This window comes from Canis lupus, chromosome 26 (genome assembly GCF_048164855.1).
Source record: "Canis lupus baileyi chromosome 26, mCanLup2.hap1, whole genome shotgun sequence".
Taxonomy (NCBI): Eukaryota; Metazoa; Chordata; class Mammalia; order Carnivora; family Canidae; genus Canis; species Canis lupus.
Window position 1 is genome coordinate 19509387 of NC_132863.1, and position 19196 is coordinate 19528582.

Consider the following 19196-nt stretch of genomic DNA (forward strand, 5'->3'; position numbering starts at 1 on the left):
CAGCTCCACAAGGGTAGGGCTTTGTTAGTTTGCACATGTCCCCAGTGCCCCAATATCATCAGCCTTGTCATAGGCACCAAACAGGAGACACAGAAGGGCATAGGGTGCGCACTAAAATGAGAATCAAGTCTGGCATCTTCCTACCCTGAGCTCATTATCTGCATGTTGGATTCTTGAAGAGATTGCTAAGGGCATTGTTTGGGCTCTCTCTGCTCCCCACCTCAGTGATCTAGCTCACTTTGGCCCACAGTCTGACAGCCTGTGCGTGTCCAGCGCAAGCTCAGGGATTGGATGAGGCTTTGGGAAATGGTGAGGAGGAGCCCAGCCTGGTGTGTAGGTGGAGTGTGGGCAGGCAGCATGAGCTGTTGTGGGGTAGTGCCCCTTAGGTGAGATACGCATAGGGGGTAAGGATTTCAACATCTGAATTTTGGAGGAACACAATCATTCAGTACACAACACTGTCTATATGACCTTGGGTAAGCTACTTAACATCTGAACTTCAGAGATGATAATAGCACCTGTTGGGGACGCCAGGGCAGCTCTGTCGGTTAAGTGTCCAACTCTTGATTTTGGCTCAGATCATGATCTCAGAGTGGTGAGATCAAGCCCCACATTGGGCTCCGCACTGGGCATGGAGCCTGCTTAGGATTCTCTCTCCCTCTCCTTTTGCCCCTCCCCCCTTCCTCTCTAAAAAATAAAAAAGCAATAGCACCTGTTTCATGGGGCTGTCGTGAAAGTAAATGAGATCATTTTTATAAAGCAATTACCACCGCACCTGGTCTATGGTAAATGTAAAATAAATATTTACTATTTTAATCATTAGGGTTCTGGTCATTCAGTCCAGGGACAATGCATTCTATGCCCCTAGGGGGTGGAGCAGAGTGGGGCAGGGTGAGTCTGGCTTTTTAAAGAGAACTACACACTGGAAAAAGTTAGGCTGATCTGATTTTCAATGAATAGACTCACTTGAGCTCCGTGGGATTTGGAGACCACATGAATAGCAGATAACTGCTTTTGACTCTTACCACTTCTGACTGCCAGTACCAATGATTTTTTTCCTTTCTCTCTCTCTCTCTTTTTTTTTTTTTTTTTTTTTTTTTGCCTGAGAGCTTTCTCTGATTGCTTGACTCCACCCTGTCCATCTATAACCAGGGAGTTAACATCCTACCCTAGTCACTCTCAACTAATGACTGGTGGGGGTTGGCATATAAATAACCCAGCTCCCTTGCCCCTTGGATGCCGTAACACAGATGTGTGCCCTGCACTGTCCCTCAGCCTTTCCTCAGCAGGAGTAAGCTCTAGGCACCTACAATGACAACCTACTTCAAAATCCACCTTGCACAGGCTTCCTTCTCCTCCCTGTCTCACTTCCTGAATTTCCTGTAGGTGGTCCTGGGATCATCTTGCAAATAAGCTACTTTACTCTTGTACTACTTGTACACTCCTTTGTCTCAGGGTCTCCTTCTGAGGGTAGTGAAGCCTAAAAGTCCATCTTTGATGAGACTAGTCCTGCCAAACTAGTGGTCATCTGGAAGGTCCACACCAAGCTTGACCTCTGCCCAGTAATACAAGCTGCCTGAAAAGAATAGACCCTTTGGGCTGCTCAATCAGAACCATCTCCATCCCCAGGCATTTTAGCTAGAAGAAACCTTAAAGACAAATTTTCTCCCCTTTAAATTCCTCCTTGCATACTCACGCAGGGACTCCTACGTGATGGCTGTCAAGCCATCTTGACCTTAGGGCAAGGATGACACATACGTTCTATCTCAAGTGCCACCGCTGATCAAAAAAAGAAGCTACCTGAGGCTCTATCTGGGGTTACAGTTCACAGATATACCTAGTGATGTCTGCCTTGAGCATTGGAGTGAGTGAGCGGTGGCCTTATGTCTACCACCCTCGCTCTGGAAGCAAATTATCTCCTTCATGGTAAAGTTGGAGGAATTTTTCCTTAGCATTCTTCATCCAGCTATCTCTGCCTCTTGATGGTCTACTTCCTTCCTCTGACTTGTCCCATCTCAGACAGCAAGCCTGTCTGATGACCATGGCCACCCATTTCCTGGATGAAGAAACTGAGGCTCTGAAACATTAAGTGAACCTCCCAGCATCACATAATTTATAAGGATAGAACAGAGCTTTTTATTCAGGTCTACGTGACACCAAAACCCCCACACTATATTCTTTCATAGAGAAGGCAGTAATAAAGGTCTTTAACAAAAGAGAAGAGCCCAACATGTCTCTTTTTGTTAAGAGAAGCCTTCAGCCAGGGGTATCTGAGTGGCTCAGTCAGTTAAGTGTTAGACTCTTGATTTTGGCTCAGGTCATGATCTCAGGGTCATGAGATCGAGCCTCACATCAGACTCTGAGATCAACGGGGAGTCAGCTTGGGATTCTCTTCCTCTCCTTCTCCCCTCCCCCACTCTCCCTGCACATGCATATGCGCTCTCTCTCTCTCTTTCTCTCTCTCATTCTCTCTCAAAAAGAAGAAGAAGAAGAAGAAGAAGAAGAAGAAGAAGAAGAAGAAGAAGAAGAAGAAGAAGCAGCAGCAACCTTTAGCCAATGGGCACCCCTTTCTTTGTTGTCTCCTCCAGCCAGGTGGAGTGGAAGTTTCTTTGGGGGTCAGCGAGCCCCCCTTTCCAACCGTACCTTCGGTAATTTCTCTGCCAGGCTCTGGCTCCACTTTCTTGGGTCCAGACTCTCTCATCTCTACCTGGGACAGCTTGTTCTCACTTATTTGCTATCCTTGAGCAGCTGACTCTTAGAGTTGGAGCTGGAAGCCTCCTAGGAAAGCTGAAGGCAATATTCTAACTGGAGCAGGCATGACTGGAGCACTCCCAAACCTCTAAGTTATGGAAAAATCCAGCAGAGATCTTCCCAGGGTGATGAGTCAGCATTCCCATAGGCAGGGGGCTGTGAATGGGGGCTCGGACCACAGCCCAGTCCCAGAGCCTGCTGACCAGGCATCCTGCCCACCCGGGTCTGGCTCACACCCACTCCCAAGTTGTAACTCAGGACTTCCAGTACATTCCTATTACTGCACATCTGGCCTCCTGCTATTGAAAGCTGTGATCCTCTGCTCTGAGAAGCCTTAGGCATGAGACCCAGAGACCCATGTTCTCTTTACCCACAAGCCTAGACTTCAACTTGCCCCTCCCTGGCCTGGTGGAGGTACCTAACTGGGCAGCTCATTGCTGGTGCCGGGCTTTATGGAATAAGACAGCAGCAAGGGACAATAAGCAAATGAGGGAAGGAGTGTGACAGAGTCACCACCCTACTAAAAGCTAGGATTCTTCTCTTTTTCTCAGATGAGACCAGAGTCCTTCAAGGATGCATTCACCCCGGCCAGCTTACCACTCCCAGCTATGGACAACGCAGGAGTTCAGTGAGCCATCTTTGAAGTCGACTTGACCTGGCTTTAAATCCCTCACTATCAGGTATCTTAGATTGTACTCTCTAGAATCAGAACCTGAGATGGGGATTCTTGGGCACATGATTTACTGAGGATACAATCTCAAGAGAATGGGAGAGAGGGAGGGAGGCAGGACAAGGTAGGAGAAGATGTTCAGCAAGAGTAGGGTCTCAGCTGGTGACTAACCTCTGACTGATCCCATAGGGAGCTCTGGTGGGTAAATGGTCCAGCAATGTCTCCCTTTGAGGTAAGTAGGCCACACTTTTGTACCCCTATATCAACTAATCATTGTCCATCCCTGGAGGTTGGGAGCCGTGGCAATAGGAGAGGAGGGTGTAGGTTCCCAGAAGGTGCTGATAAAAAGCAATCCCATCAGCGACAAGCCATCCTCCAGAGAGACTCTTAGGTGTCAGTTTTTAGCCATCTCCCTGGCAGCAGCTGGAGGAAGGGGTCACTGGCAGGGAAAAGAGATCCAAGCAGGTCATCCACATTTGCTCTTACACTGGACAAGATTCAATTGACTCCTCTGTGAAAGGAACATAAAACTTACCAGACACATGGTAAGTGTTGGGTAGTAAGCACAAGGCCCCCAATAAAAGCTAAGTAAGTCCTCAGTTACCAAAAGCTACCATTCCTATTGCTTGGTGAAGTCATTTTAGAAAGGTTAATTTTATATGTCAACTTGGCTTATCATAGGGCATCCAGATATTTGGCCAAACATTATTCTGGATATTTCTGTGAGGGTGCTTTTAGATGATACAAACATTCAAATCAGTGGACTTTGAGGAAAGCAGATTACCTTCGGTAATGTGGATGGGCCTTGTTCAATCAGTTGAAGGCCTGACTAGAGAAAATATCTGACCTTCCCTGAACAAGAGGAAGTTCTGCCAGCAGATGGCCTTTGTACTGGAACTGTAACATCATCTTTTTCCCTGGGTCTCCAGCCTGGTGGCCCACCCTTCAGATTTTGGCCTTATCAGCAGCCTCCAAAATCTCATGAACCAGTCCTTTCCTCTTCCCCTTACCTCTCCCCCACACCCTCTTCTATTCTGTATCTCTATGTATATTGAATTGGTCCATTTCTCTGGGGAACCTGGACTTCTACACATAGAAAGGAGAGTAGGATATGGGCAGCTCAGGACTCAACAGCATTGTCCAAGGGCATGGCCCTATATACCACCTAACCGTCCTTGTAGGTAACTTATGATATTCCAAATCCCCACTTGTTCTGAGGCTTAACTCTTGGGAATCAAGACAGAGCCCCACTCTTCCAAACGGCCTGGCATCCACTCAGCCAGCTCCTGAAGCAGCCCCTTCAGGTAGGCACTGTGGTCCTGAGGGACCTTCCACCAGTCCCCACCAGCTCTGCCTCCTGCTTCTGTGCACTCAATCCCTCCCCAGCCTAAAGTGGTAGAGACATGAGCAGAGGGGTGAATCCCCAGAAGAGAGAAAGAGATCCAGAAGGGGCAGCACTTGCCAGAGTGCGCTGCTCCCACTCACTCCTGGTGTTCTCACCAGGATGCTGAGGACTCAGGCCATCTCAAGGGGACACAAAGGAATGCGAGGATGCCCAAATATCCTCCCTAATTAGCTTAGACTCTATAGTGTTCCTTCCTTTCTTCCTGCACTGAGGGCTCCCAACCCTTCCATATGTCATCAGGACCAACAAATGCGTCATTGTGCCCTGCCTCTGGCTTCCACAGAGAAGTTAGCACCTTGGGCAAGGGAACAATGGTGACTACTCTACCCCCAAGAGGACACCCTAGAGCCTTGGAGCGTGACCTTGCTGACACCTTGATTTCAGACTTCTAGCTTCTAGAACTGTGAGAATAATTTTCTCTGGTTTCAAGCCACCCAGTTTGTGGCACTTTGTAATAGCAGCCCTAGGGACCTGATACAGTGAGTCTACTTGCCAAAGTGCCAACCTCTAAATTTCTGAGGGAAGTCTGAGGATCAGATTCCAGAAATTGGTGGCCACACCCAGGTACTGTCCTCCTTAGGGAATCTGTCAAAGCAGCCAGCTGCACTTGCTCAGGCCAATTTTCTACCTCAAAACCACCATGGCCCTAATGAAATAAAGGTTCAGGGAGGGTTAGTTATTTGCTCAAGGTCACACAGCTGGCAAGCAGTGAGGGTAAGGACTTGAATTCAGGCTGATTTGAAAGCCTAGGTTTTCATGACATAAACCCCAGAGAGTATCCCCACCTGAGACCATCTAGGCAGGCTCATCTTCAGAGCTCCATCTCTGCTGGCTCATCTCACAGATGTTTCGTGCCATGAGTCAGAGAAGCCAAAGATTTTATGAGCCCTCTAATGGGCTAACTACCTGATAACTTGATTATGCAAAAAGCCACATGTGAAACTCCCGCCCTCATAACCACATTATTTATAAGGAAATGAGTCTACCTTCTCCTGAGGCCTTTGGCTGCCTGCCTTTCATGAAGGCTTGGTGGAACTTTTCAGGCTCGAAGGAACAACAAAGAGGGGCTCCATTCCATTTCCCTCAGCTCCCAGCTCCAGAGAGCCTCAACTGCCCCAGGCCCAGGTCTCCTTCCAGTCTGGGCCTCTCTGCTGTGGGGACCACAGGGAACAGGTGTTGAAGAGAAGACATGATGGGGGTGCTCGAGGGAAAGAAAAGGGAAAAAGGGGAGAAGCTGGTGACAGAATAAAGAGATGGACAGGCAGACAGACGGAAATGGGGCCTTTCAGCTCCTGCTGCTCATAAGCTGGGGCTGAGACAAAGCCTACCAAGTGAAACAGGAGTCTGTCCTCTCTGTTCCGGAACACCAGATCCAGACAGCAAGGCCAGGTCCAGAGCAGGATGGTAGCCAATGTGAGCTGCCCACCTCCCACCACCACCATCTCCACCTCCAGCTTTCAGGGTCTGGACTCCTCATTTTTCTCTGATTCTCTCTGACCGCAGTATCCTTCCCGGCTTCTTCCTGCCCTCCCCATGCACCTTAGGAGTGTTTAGCACATGCCAGGCATGATGCTGGAAAACTGAGATGGGCAAAACCACACAGCCCTGGCCTCTTGGAATCTATAACCAAGTCTTCCATCCTCCTCTTCTTCCTCCAGTTGTCCAGACCCCAGTACTCCCTAGGCAGCTCTCCTGCCCTCCCCCCTACTCTTTTTCTCACTACAATGTCATCCACTCTCCAGATGTCACGTGCCCATCAATGGGAATGTCTGTCCCTAACCAACACTGCCTTCACAGACTAGCCAATTCTCACCCATCTCAAAAGCCATCTCCTGAAAACAAATACTTTTCCTCTTTCTCTTTTTGTTTATGACCTAAAAAAAAGAGAGAAATTCAAAAGAGTTAAAGTTCCCTTTTCTCCCAGAGTTCATCATTCTGCTGATTAACAAGAATATAGCACCTACCACATGCCAGGCCCTGCCCTAAGCCCTTTATATACATTAACTTGTTTAATTTTCCAAATAGCACCCAGGAAGTAGGCACTATTATGCTATTATTTGCTCATAGTTACTTCTCCTCCTGTCCTTGCTCTGGTTCTCTGTGAGTGGAGCATGCTTCCTCTTCTCCACTAATATCAGCCTGGTGATTTGCTTTGGCCAATGGAATGTGGATGGAAGCAACATGCTGTTCTGAGCCAAAGATTTTGGAAAGCATCATGTGTTTCCGCTTTTCTCTCATACACTTGTGACCTTTGCCTTGAAAAGAACACACCCTGGATAGTTACTGATGTAGACACGTGGAACAGACCTTAACCCAACCCGCAGTCTGGAGCCAAGCCCAGTAGAACCACAGACAACCCATAGATGTGAATAAAAAAGAAATGCTTATGGTTGTAAGCCACTGAGCTTCAGGGTTGTTTGTTATACAGCATTAGTGCAGCAATTGCTGACTAATATAATTGTCATTTCCCATCTTACATATAAGGAAAGTAAAGCCTGTTGAGGTTAATTAACCTTTCTAAGTTACATAACTAGTAAGAAATGGAATGAGAATGCAAATCCAAGCAATCTGGTTGCAAGTCCTGCTACTCTATGTTGACTCTCTCACCATTCTTGAGCACATTTACACTGATACACACACACACACACACACAAATACATTATATTATTTTGCATGTTTTTAAACTTTGTATAAATTGAAACATTATGCATGTTGTTATGTAGCATGCTTTTTACACTTCAATGATACTTGTAACTCTTATTCCTTTTACCCTGCTGCATTCCATTGTGTGAATGTATCCAATTTCATATGAGATGAACATCTTATTTCCAGTTTCCCCTATTCCAGACTATGCTGCAACAAACGTACTTGTGTTCATATTCTCTTACACATGCAAACATTTCTCTAGGATATATGGCTGAGAGTGGAATTGCTGGGTCATAGGACATGTGAGTTTTCTATTCTACATTACCAAATGGCTCTCCAAAGCCCTATACCAATTTACACTCCATTGAGCTGGGTATGAGATCATTTGCTACTCCACATCCTCATTTTTGTGGACGCTGTGTGGTGCCTCACACAGATCCCCTTTGCTGGCTGGTACACCCCTGGCCCAGCTGCTGTGCATGCTGCTGCTAATGGCTCCCAGATGCCTCCTTGCTGCAGAATTGCCCTTGACCATGGGAGTCTTCCATCTTGTATATTCCAGGCCCAGAGTAAGCCCCTATTCATCTTTGCTTTTTGAATTGGGTCCAAAGAGTAGGAATTAAAAATAGAAGCAAGAGAAGGAAGCCATGGTCACTGTCTCCTCCAGCCCTGGTCCTCTGAAGCTCTAGGACAAAGGAAGATGTGGAGAGGGAAAGAGGAGGAAGAAAAGAGGGAAAGGCTCCTAGGAAGAAGAGGGTGGGGAACATATGCTTCAAAGCCACTTCCCACGTCAGGTGGGATAGAGGGTGGAAACTGGACAAGCCCCCCTCCGCAGATGATGAGGATACTGAAAACCACACACATCATCCCCTGTTTTGCTTCTGTCACTCCCTCCTCCATACCCTTGTCTTTCCTTTTCTTCCACACTGATCCCCCGAATCCACTCGCTTACCTCACTTGCTCACTGTATCCACCGTGCAGCAAACATTGCCCGGTGCCCTGTTCAATGTTTATTACACGAATTCTCAAATTAATCTAATTTTATATGCACAGAGGACTTTTAATAGGGGACAAAATGCTTTCCTGAAGTGGCAAATATCATTTTCCCCTGCCAGTTAATAAATTCTACACTCATACTCATCACACACAGGCACTTCCAACTGAAACCACAGTCCTATTTCCCATAACAAACCTAGTTTCTCTTTCCTTTCCCCCTCACTGGTCTCAGAGCCCCGCCTGCTCCCTCTCTGCAATGAGAAGGTTCCGCCCACCCTCTGCTCTGCCTGGAGCCTCAGACCACACTCCCTTCCTCTGTTTTTACCACATGTGCACATTCTTGGCAGCCTTTAACACTTCTCTCTGTAAAATCCATGGGCTCCACCCTCACTCCCTCTCTCTGCAGCCCCACCTCAGACAGGGCCACTTCCTCAGAAGTAGACCCGCCCTGCCTGTCTCCTCCTTACTCCTCCTCCTGTTCCCTCCAGGCCCCTTTCACTGTCATGTTCATCTTGCTTCCTCCAGCTCCCTTCCTCACCCACCCCCACCATGATCATGTATGCACACACGTGCACACACTCTATAAATATGTACTATATATAAAGCCAGTGAAATAGGTCTTCTTTGTATCTCTCCATTTCATTTAATAGCCTCTTTTTGCCACCTTTCTCTCCCTCACAGTGCTGACTTCCTCTGGAGAAGTATTGTCATCTCATGGCCTCTTCATTCTAGACTCTTGACCATGGGTGCTATGGTAGGCAGAATAATGGCCCACCAAGATGTTCCTGTCTTAATTCTCAGAACCTGTGAATATGTTACTTTCTATGGCATAAAGGTCTTTGTGGTGTGATTAAATCAAGGATCTTGAGATGGGGGAGATTATCCTGGATTATCCAGGCTGGGCCCAATGTAATCACAAGGGTCCTTATAAAGGAAAGAGACAGGAGAGTCAGATATATGATGATAGAAATAGAGGACCTGGGTGGCTCAGTTGGCTGAGCATCCAACTCTTGGTTTCAGCACAGGTCATGATCTCAGGGTCCTGAGATTGAGCCTCTAGTCAGGCTCTGTGCTCAGCAGAATCCACTTGAAATTCTCTCCTACCCTCTCCCTCTCCACACACCACGCTCCATGCTCATGCTCTCACTTTCTCTCTCTCTGTGTCTCAAAATAAATAATATTTTAAAAATAAAAAAGAGGGGCACCTGGGTGGCTTAGTGGTTGAGTGTCTGCTTTGGCTTGGGTCGTGATTCCAGGGTCCTGGGATGAAGTCCCACATTGGGCTCCCTGCAGGGAGCCTGCTTCTTCCTCTGCTCTGCCTCTGTCTCTCTCATGAATAAATAAATAAAATTAAAAAAAAAGAAAAACAGAGGAGAGAAAAATAAAGAAATTTTAAGCCATTACACTAATGACTTAAAAGATAGAGGGGGCGGGCACAAGCCAAGGAATACCGGAAGCCTCAAGAACTGGAAAGAGGCAAGGAAACAGATCATTTCCTAGATAGAACCTCCAGAGGGAACACAGCAGCCCAAACCTTGATTTTAGGGCAGTGAAACCCCTTTTGGACTTCTAATCTCCAGAACTACAAGATAACAAATGTGTGGCATTTTAAGCTACTTTGTTATGCAGCAATAGGAAACCAATTTGCCCAGCTCTGGGTAGTTGTATAGTGTTCTGCCTGAGTAGCTGTTTACCGTCGCCTTGTTCGGTACTGCCCTAGCATGATGCCTTTGCTGGCTGCAATCTCTATATGACTGAAGGACAATGGCACCCATTAGCAGATGGCTTCATTTAGGTTCCCCAGAAGCAGACTTACAGACAAAAAATTGGATCCAAGTAGTTTGAGAGGTGATGCTAAGAAATATTGTTAAGGGAGTGGGGAAGTGAGACAGGGAGGGGGAAGGCAGCCCCTAAGGGTACCTTACCAACCAGTTACCAATACAAGCAACTAGAGTTCCATCCCACAGAGGAATTCTGGGAGCCAATGAAGAACATGCCCTACTCCCCACCCTAGAAGGGAAAGGGAGCTAGAGTGTGATGCATCTGTTCCCATCAGTTATTGGTTGAGGGCTATACGGGGGGGTGGGAGAATGTTTTAATCTCTGGGTACACACACGGAGCCACCTCCATGCTTTAAAAAAAGTGCTCCAGCAAAGAGATGTGGATTTTAGCCACAGAGCACACTAAACTACTGAGTTCCAAGCAGTGAGGTGGGTAACTGTCCAGCCAGCAGTGCATCTTCCCTCAAAGAGGAGGCACCCCCATATCGTTGGCTTCCACATCTTTCTTGACTAAAGTAGAAAGGGTAGGGGCTCTGGTTTCTAATCCAGGCACCTCTGTGGGATTCTGTAACCTGTCTCTCACTTTGGGTTTGTCTGGTGTTTTATCATGATTAGAGTGAGGCAAGAAGCAATACTGTGCCCTTCTCAGCTCATCATGTCAGAGGTATGTAATGTCAATATGACTATTACTCGTGATCTTAACTTTGATCCCTTGGTTATAGTGGTGTCTGCAGGGTTTCTCCATGTCAATATTTTCCCTTTATAATTAATAGGCATGCTGAGGAGATTTTGTTTCTCATCAAATTTTCACCTAATTTTTACAATCATCAATAGATCTTGCCTGCAACTGTTATTACTATAGGGTTTGCCTTGTGGGGATTTTTGACTTCCTGCATTTTAGACCTAATTGTAAATTCTTTTGCACCTCAGTTTCTTCATCTGTAAATAGGGATAATACTTTCTCCTGCTAGAGACAAAGAGTAACACCACATAAAAATAAAAAAATCCATCCAAAAGGAAAGCACGAGGATCCTAAATCTGTACATGCTAAAAAGAGCTTCAAAATATATGATGCAAAAACTGATAGCATTGTAGAAAGAAATAGACAAACTCACAATGCCAAATAGAGACTTCAAGCCCATTCTCAGCAAGCGATAAAACTTTTAGAAAATCCATAAAGATAGAAAAAAACTCAACGTCACCAACTAGCAACATATCCTAAGGCTCTAAGGGGTTCTGCACCCAGCAATAGCAAAACACACATTCCTTTCAAGAATTCATAGGATGTTCACCAAGATAAACCGTATCTGGGACCATAAAACAAACCTCAACTAATTTAAAATAATTGAAAACATACATACAAAGTATGGTCTCTGACCATAATGGGATCAAAGCAAAAAATCAATACTGGAATGACAACATTAAAAGCTCCAAAAATTTAGAAGCTGACCACACATCTAAATAATCCATGGGTCAAAGAGGTCTCCAGGGACATTATTTTTAAGTTGAACTAAATTAAAATGAAAACACACACATCAAAATTTGTGGGATTCAACTAAAGCAGTGTTGAATGGGACATTTAAAGCACTAAAGGCTTATATTAGAAAAGAGAAAAAGCCTCAAATCAATAATCTAAGCTCCTACCTCGAGAAATTGGAAAAAAGGACAGCCAAATAAACCCAAATGAGGCTGAAATAATGAAATAATAAAGAGCAAAAATCAATTAAACTGAAAAACAAGAAAACAATAGAGAAAATCATTGAAACAAGAAGCTAGTTCTTTGACGAAATTAATGAAGTTTATGAACTTTAAGAAAAGAAGAGAGAAGACAAGTATTACCAGTTTCAGGAATGAAACAGGATTTCACTTCATTCCTGAATCCATTAAGAAGATAATGAGGGGAATGCTGGTAAAAGATTTATGTTCATGAATTGAACAATTTAAAAGAAATAAACCAATTTCAACCTACCTGGCTACCAAATTTCAATCAAGATGAAGTAGATAATCTGAGTAATCCTAAAACCATTAAAGAAACTGAATCTATAATCTAAAAACTCCCTCAAAAGAAATCTCCAGGTCCATATGGGAATTCCAACAAACATTAAAATTCCAACAAACAATTTATACCATCTCTTCCAGAAAATAGAAGTGGGAACATTTTCCAACTCATTTAGTGAGGCTAATGTTATTCTGATACCAAAACCAGAAAAAGACTAGAAAAAGAAAAAGGAGAAGGTGAGTAGGCAAAGGAAGAGAAAGTGAGAGTTATTAGATGAATACGTTCTGGGGGTCTAATGTACAGCATGGTGAGACTATAGTTAACAACACTGTACTGTATATTCAGAAGCTACTAAGATAATAGATTTTAAAAGTTCTCACCACACATACAAAATATTAAAGGGGTGCCTGAGTGACTCAATCAGTTAAGCTCCCAACTCTTATTTTCTGCTCAAGGCATGATCTCAAGGTATGAGATTGAATGAACCCTGTGTCAGGCTCAAGATCATCATGGAATCTGTTCAAGAGGGATCCCTGGGTGGCGCAGCGGTTTGGCGCCTGCCTTTGGCCCGGGGCACGATCCTGGAGACCCGGGATCGAATCCCACGTCGGGCTCCCAGTGCATGGAGCCTGCTTCTCCCTCTGCCTGTGTCTCTGCCTCTCTCTCTCTCTCTGTGACTATCATAAATAAATAAAAGTTAAAAAAAATTTTAAAAAAAGAAAAAAAAAAAAAAAAGGAATCTGTTCAAGATTCTCTCTGTCTCCCGCTCTTCCTGCCGCTCACCCCTGCCCCTACACGCATTCTCTCTTTCTCTCTCTAAAATAAATTTTAAAATCTTTTCAAAAAGTATCCTAACTATGTGAGGTTATAGATGTGTTAACTAATCTTCCTGCGGTAATCATTTTGCAATATATACATATATGAAATCACTATGTTTACACCTTAAATTTACACAATGTAATAAGTCAATTATATCTCAATGAACCTAGGCAAAAGTAAAATAAAATTTATATGGAAAGGCATAGGGCACAGAATAGATAAAATAACTATGTAAAAGAAGAAAAATAAAGAGGAATCAGTCTACCCCATTTAGAGAGTTATTATATAGCTATAGTAACCCAGACTTTGTGGTATTGGCACAAGGATTAGGCATGTATATATGAATGGAAATATGCCCAACTGATTTTTTACAAAGGTACAAAAACAATTCAACAGAGGAAGGATAGCCTTTTCAATGAATGGTGCTGCAACAATTTGACATCCAAAGGCAAATAACAACAAAACTCAACATAAATATAACACCTTATACAAAAATTAATTCAAAATGAATCATGGAAAAAAAATGAATCATGGACTTAAATGTAAAATGTAAAAGTTTAGAAAAAAACTTAGGAGAAAATATTTAGGATCCAAGGCCTGCTAGAGTTCATAACTTGACACCAAAAGCACAATCCATAAACGGAATATTTGATAAATTGGGCTTCATCAAAATCAAAAACTTTTGCTTGATGAAGGATCTTAAGAGGATGGAAATAAAAGCCACAGACTGGGAGAAAATATTTTAAAATCACATATCCAACAGGAGACTACTATCTAGAATATATAAAGAACCCTGAAAAGTCAACAGTAAAAAATCAAAACCAAACAAAAACCCCACAAATAATACAGTTAGAAAATGAGCAAAAGATTAACTAAGCGTTTTACCAAAGAGGTTCTACAGATAGTTAATAAGCACATGAAAAAAATGTTCGACATCATTAACCACTGGGGAAATGTGTTCAACATCATTAGCCACTGGGGAAATGAAAAAAACAAAACAAAACAAAACACAAAGTTCAACATCTCATTAGCTACAATGAGATATCACTACACATCTACCAGAATGGCTAAAATAAAAAATTGTGACAAACAAAATGCTGGTGAGAATGCAGAGAATTTGGATCACTTCTACATTATGGTGGGAATATCAAATAGTACAGCCACTCTAGAAAACAATTTGGCAGTTTCATCAGACATTGCATTGTTTTGACTATTCATAAGAGCCAAAGTTAGAAACAATCAAGATGGGACCAACTCAGCAGTTGGGCTTCTGCTCAGGGCGTGATCCAGGAGTTCCAGGATCGAGTCCCGCATGGGGCTCCCTGTGAGGAGCCTGCTTCTCCCTCTGCCTGTGTCTCTGCCTTCTCTCTGTGTCTCTCATGAATAAATAAATAAGATTAAAAAAAAGAAAGAAAGAAAGAAAAAGAAGAAAGAAAGAAAGAAAGAAAGAAAGAAAGAAAGAAAGAAAGAAAGAAAGAAAGAAAGAAAGAAAATCGAGAATCTTTCAGTGGGCAAATGGTTAAACTATGGAATACTGCTCAGCAATAAAAAGTAATGAACTATTGATACACACAATTTGGATGAACCTCCAGGGAATTATTACATGTAAGTAAAGCTAATCCCAAAGGCATCACATTGTATAATTTCATTTATATAACATTTTGAGATAACAAAATTATACAGATGGAGAATCTAGTAGTAGGATTTAGGGACAGCATAGAGTGGAGTGGGGTGGCAAGGATATGGGTATGATTTAGAAGGGCAGCACAAGGGATCCTTGTGGTGGTAAAATTCAACTATTGTGGTGATTACATGAATCAACATTTGTGATAAATTTCATAAAATGAAATACATACACATACCTGTCTGTAGAACTGGAGAAAACTGAGTAAGATTGGTATATTGCATAAAGGTCAATTTCCTGGCTCTACTATTGTGCTATAGTTATACAAGATGTTACCTTTGGAGGAAACTGAATGAGGGGTACAAGGATCTTTCTGTATTATTACTTACAATTTCATGTGAATCTATAATTATCTAAAAATAAGAAATTAATTTAGCTGCACCTGGGTGGCTCAGTGGTTGGGTGTCTCCTTTGGTTCAGGTCATGATCCCAGGGTCCTGAGATCAAGTCCCACATCAGGCTCCAAAATCTGGGGGAGAACTGAAAACAAGATTAGTAGTAATTTCTGGCTAGTGTATAAAACTAAATGCATTATGTTAAATGAAAGAAGCTGGACTCAAAAGACTTTATACTGTATGATTCCATGTCTATTATAAAGGAAAGATAAGACTATAAGTAGAGAATAGATGGTTTCCAGGGCTAAGGGGAGGGGAAATGGATTGACTACAAAGCAGTAGCATGAGAGCATTTTTTTAGGGTGATGGAACTGTTTTGTAACATGACTGTGGAGGTGGTTACATAACTATGTAATTTTCAAGACTCATAGAACTGTATATCATGAAGAATAAATTTCACAGAGGCACAGATAGCCTTAAAGACACGTGGAATTCTTGCGCATTCAAGACACATGCCCTTTCCTGACGTTGACAGAGGATGATCTAGAAGTCCAGGAAGGGAAAGAGACTTTCCCTTTCCTGTGAAGTAGCACAGCTACTTCAAGACAAACCCAGGACTAAATACCAAGTTTCAACAGTATTGGCAAGAGCTCTTTCCAATCATAAGTGGGGTCTCTGTCATTTAGCCAAAAGACCATACCTTGAAGAAAAATTTGTTATAAAGTGGTACATTGTCAGTGGTCATCTTGGGAATGACAATATTTAATATATCTGTGTCTTGAGTCCTGTGCAGCAGTCCTCCAACATTCACACTATCTCAGCCTCACAGGGATTCCCAGACTTCCCCACCATGTTGGATCTCCTTCTTCCTGTATTCTGTCATTCTATTTGGTTTACTCCCTCATTTTGGTAGGGTACATCTTTTAGTTACTTCCAAGTAAAGAAAGCATGAGACTGCATATCTGAAAGTCTTTATTCTACTTAGTTCTTGGTTGACAGGTTGGGCGGGTATAGAATTCTAGATTGTAAACAAATTTCCTTTAGAATTAGAAAGATATTACTCTAGTATTCTACTTTTCAGTGTTTCTGGAGCAGTTCCAGTGAAGAGAAGTCTGAAGCCACTCTGATTCTTGAGACTTGGCATATGACTTTTCTTTATTCAAGCTTGTGAGTTTGTCCCCAGGGTTCTGAAATTTCACAAGTATGTGTATTGGTTGGGCCAATTTTATGCAATGGTCTAGGCACACAATGAACCCTTTCAATCCGGAAATTTGTTTTTTTCAGTTTGGGAAAATTTTCCTCGAATTATCTCCTTAGTGATTTCCTCCCCTCTCTGGAATGCCTGGTATTCAGATGTTAAACCTTCTGGACTATTCCTCTTGCATTCCTCTTTTATTTCCTATTTTTCATTGTTTTCAGTCTTTTGGATCTATTTCTGGGAAATACTGAGTTTTTCATTTCCGCTATCATGTTTGTTTTAAAAGCTGATTTTTGTTTTCTGTCTTCTAAAACAGTCTCTTATGCTGTTTCATGTATCATCTCTTACCCTCTTACCCTTGAGAACAAGTCCTGGTTTCTTCCCAGTGACTTTTTTTAATGTTTATTTTTGTTTTTAATTTGCTTGCTTATTTGTTTGTATTATTTGTTCCTTCTCTTGCTGTTAGCCATTTTCCTCAGATATCTGGTAACCTGTAGCAGATGTTACGGTGTCCTACCCAATACCCCAGCTGCTGGGAGTGTTGGTTACTAATGGATCAGAGCTGCCCCCTTCTCTAGAGAATTGACCTCAGCCAGGAGCTGCCTTGCCTGGGAGATTGGCCTCCTCCCTGGCAGCCCACAATCAATGATTGATTAGTGTGTGGCACAAAACAGCCCTCTTACTTCATGGTGAAATCAATCTTGTGGTGCAATTCATACTCCAGGGCTCTCTGTGGGATCAGACTGAGGCCAAGACCACACCCTTGGCTCAGCCACTTCTGGAGGAGGTGAGACATGAGGCATGGGGAAGGCTTCTCCTGAGAGCCCACCTCTCAATACATCACGTGCTCCTGAATCTTCATTTCCATTCTGTTTCTAGGGAACCTAGCACATGATCTTTGGCTGTCTGCTCTTGATTAAGACTAAAGACCTTTCAAAAGCTTATTAAAAGTGTGGTAGTCAGACTTGTCAAGTCAGAGGTTCACCATAGGGAGCAATGGGTTGTCATTTATTGGAAATTCTAATGTCAGTATCCTTAGTTCTTTCCTTTGGGGCCGATCAGAATTCCAGAGACAAGGGGTGGAGTGTGGCTGCAAGGGATTTGGTAAGTGAGCAAAAAAGAAAGCTGAGAATCTATATGCGGTGAGTAAATATGCACTTCATGCCCGTTCTTCACATGAAACCTTTGTTTGAAGCCATCCTGGTGCATGCAATCCAGAGACCTGTTCTACCCTCCCTGGAAACTACATCTCTAGCCATCTGCCCATTGGGAGTTGGGGCTCTACAGCACGGAGGGAGGTAGAAGGGAACCAGGACTTTAAATGCTTTCCAGTCACCTTTCATCTGGTTTTTCTGATTGCAGCTTGCTCCATTCCAGAGCTATTGCAGCTTGCTCCATTCCAGAGCTACCCAGGACACCAATTCCTTTTTTGTTTGTTTGTTTTTTTGAGTTTTTGTTTTGTTTTGTTTTGTTTTGCTTTTAGGATTTTGCTGTGAAAAACGGGCTGTTCTTAGCTTTTCCTGGTTTTTTGCTTTCTTGAGTCTGCTAAGTCAATCACCACTCATCCATCTGTTTTCCAGCTTACAAAATTCTTTTTGCCATGGTTCCCCCTTCTATTCTCTGTCCTTCTCTTTAAAAAAAAAATCCCTCTAGAATAGTTTTAGGATGTTTCAGGGAGGAGCAAAAGTAGATGTGTAGGGTCATTTCACCATCTTAACCAAGGGGGGGTGGGGTGGGGAAAGAAGCCTCTGGTGGTATTGCTCAAACATATTGCCTCCCAGCATTGCTCTTCTGGTGTCCTTCTTTGGATGACAGACAGGCAGGTGAGAACTCTCTGTAAGGGAGCCACAGGCCGGTGATGGAAGTTGTGCCCCATGGTGGAGGACAAACTCCACCACAGAGTTCAAGGTTCTTGCCCCAGTCATGGTCTTTGCCTGTCTCCAAGCCTTCAGTGGGCATGAGGGACTGAGTCCCAATTATGATCATATGGGTTAGAAGGGTGGCAAGACAAGATAAACCAGGGAAGCCTGCTTATAGGAGGTGCTACAGCAGCAGGAGAAGCAAAAGATACTGAGTCTCATCTTTCTAAGGAGATAGTTCATTCCTTCTAGCTCTTCTTCTATGACTCTGTGATGCCAGAAGTCATTCCAAAAAACCTGCCTGCTTTCTTGCTCCCTCTCTTTCTTTCCTGTCCCTTGATTTGGGATGAGGTGATGATGGTAGAGAGCTGTATGGGTAGACTGGATAGGTTCAGATGGGGGAAGAACAACTATAGTTCCTTTTTCCTAGAACACTTTGTGGGCAAAGTGATCACCCTACTTCACTTCCTCTTACAAGCTCAGACCTCAGAACAAAGAGAAAAAGTAGTGATACAATTGGGTAAGAGAACTCAAGAAGGGCAGGAATATGGTGATGGTGGGATTCTGACGGTGGTGGTAGTGGCAGAGGCAGGAAAAGCTGAGCTAGGTAGCTTGCCTTGCTGCACAGCCATAATCAGAAAGTTCCATCATGGTCATCTAGAAGCAACAGGAAGATGAAAGTCAGTAGATAAATATTCCACTCTCCTCATCATTTGAGAGGACTGTGCCACAAGGTTTCTCTGAGTTGCCAGCAGGATGGAAACACTGTTGCCCATGCCAATAACAGGCTCATCAGCCCACGTTGGTATTGGCTTTTCTCCTTTCCATATCCTGCTTTCCCATTTCTTCAGTCTTGTTTCCTGTGGTTACTTTCTAAGTGAATTACCTGCATCCCAGCCCTTGTCTTGGACCTCTTTTGGGGAGAATCCACACTAAGACAGGTGTACTCTAATCCAAGAGTTAGTCTGAGCAGGCTGCACCACCCCCTGGAAAATTGCACCTTCACTTCCTCCATCTGAAGCTAGTCTCAGGTAACTCTTGGCTGGGATCCTG